A 2,232-nucleotide genomic window follows, 5' to 3' on the forward strand; every position below is an offset into this window, starting at 1 on the left:
CCTCTTTACTTTCTGAGTTTGTATAAAATTGATATCAGTATCCTTAAATGTTTGATGAATTTATGGGATTGAATTTATTTATTTGATTGATTGATGAATTCACCACTGAAACCATCTGGTCCTGAAGGTTTCTTTGAGGGAAAATTTTTTGATAAACAATTTAATTTACTTAACAGGTATTGAGCTATTCAGATATTGTATTTTATTCTTATATCTGTTTTGGTAAATTCTGTGTTTCAAGGACTTTGTCCATTCCATGTAAGCTATCAAATTTACTGTTACAAGTTTTCCAAATATTCCCTTATTTTTTAATGCCTGTAGGACCTGTAGTGACATACCTTCTTTCATCGTGGTGATACCACTCTCATTTTGACATTGATAATTTGTTCCCTTTTTAAAACTAGTTTTGCTAGGAATTAATTTTATTAATCTTTTCAAAGAACTAATTTTTTTTTATTGTTTGTAAGTCTTCTATTCATTGATTTCTGTTCTTACCTTAAAAATCCCCCTTACTACTTAACTTTGGGTTTACTTTTTCTTTTTGTATCTTTCCTATTGTGGAAACTTACTTGGTTTTAAACCTCTTTTCTCATATGAGTATATAAAATTATTTCTCTCTAAGCATTGCTTTAGCTGCATCCCATAAATTTCAAAGTTGTATTTTCTCAATCATTCAGGTCAAAGTTTTTTCTAACTTCCATTGTGATTTATTTGATCCAAAGTTTATTTAGAAATATATTAATGTCCAAACGTTTGGGAATTTTCTTACCTTATTTTTTTCTTTTGATTTCAATTTCAATTCTTTGTGGCCAGAAAATATATTTCATAAGATTTCAATTTTTTGAAATTTGCTGAGACTTGTTTTACAGCACAGGATATGGCCTATCTCAGCAAATGTCCTGTGTACACTTGAAAAGAATGTATACCCTGTGGTAGTTAGGTGTCGTGTTCTGATTAGCATTAGGTCAAGACAGTGAGGAGTGTTGTTCAAATCGTCTGAAACTTTACTGATGTCTTCTTAAATGTTCTGTCAACCACTGAGAAGAAGGTGCTACCTTTAGCATGTAATGTCATAAGATTTCTCTCCATTTCCCCCTCCCTAAGTCAAGTCTTTCTTCTGTGGCAGCAAAGCTGCTGGACTGGAGGACTGCCATTGTTGCAGATTGAGCACGGGGGTTGGGGAGTGGGTGGTGTGTAGACCTGTGCTGTTCTAACCTGAATCTTAAATAGGTTTTCAATGTGTTGGCCATCTCTGATCAATTTCTAGTGCCCTAAAATGGGCGCTTTTGACAATTTTTCTAGTCTGTCTATCTATCTATCATCTATCTATCATCTATCTATCTATCTATCTATCTATCTATCTATCTATCTATTAGTGGAGGAGAATTGCTGGCCCCTTCTTTCTGTAATAATTAGAAGCTGATTTTATGGTAATGTTTTAATATGATGTCTTTAACCTTTATTAAAAATATTGAGAAGAACATTTCTGCGTCTTCTCTAAAACCTTTGTTGGAGGTTTTTTAAGTTATTAATGTTGTTTGTCCAGAAGAAGTGGGATAAACTCCCTTCGGGATGCAGGAGAGATGGCCCCTACGCCCTTTATGACTTACTTAGTTCCTTCGTAATACTCACCAGTTGAATCATAAGGACTTAAATATTTATTTGCTAGAAATGAATATTATAAATTAGAATTTTATTCTTGAAAACTCCTTTCATACCATAAAATACCAAGACATCACAAATGTTCTTCAAAATCATACAAGTGTTTGCTTTTACAAACATTATATAGAATTTCATTCAGTAAATACTTATTGAGAGATTCCCATGTGCCAGAGACTGTGCAGGCCCCAGGAATAATAACAAATGTACTCAGGAGGCATAGCCCTGCCCTCCCCGCAAAGCTAACAGTCCAGTTGGTGACAAAGATGGTTACGCAGGCAATTACAACCAAGTGTGATCTGGGCCATGGCAGAGGAAGTACAAGTGTTATGATTGTGCCCAGTATCTGTGTTTGCTCCTACAATTTTTTTTTCTGGTCTTTGGAATCCTTGAGGCTTTAGAAATAAAATACCATTAAAGCCTAGACTAGAGACATGTCTCCTATGGTACGTTTCTGAATGGTAAATACTTGGGGAGGGACATCCTATTCTAAATCTGGAATGTACATTAGATCACTTGGGAAGCTTTAAAAAAATACCCTTGCCTAGCTCCGCTTCTGAAGATTCTGTCTTA

The sequence above is a fragment of the Ursus americanus genome, chromosome 4 (genome assembly GCF_024610735.1).
Source record: "Ursus americanus isolate L20-20 chromosome 4, mUrsAme1.1.p, whole genome shotgun sequence".
Lineage (NCBI taxonomy): Eukaryota > Metazoa > Chordata > Mammalia > Carnivora > Ursidae > Ursus > Ursus americanus.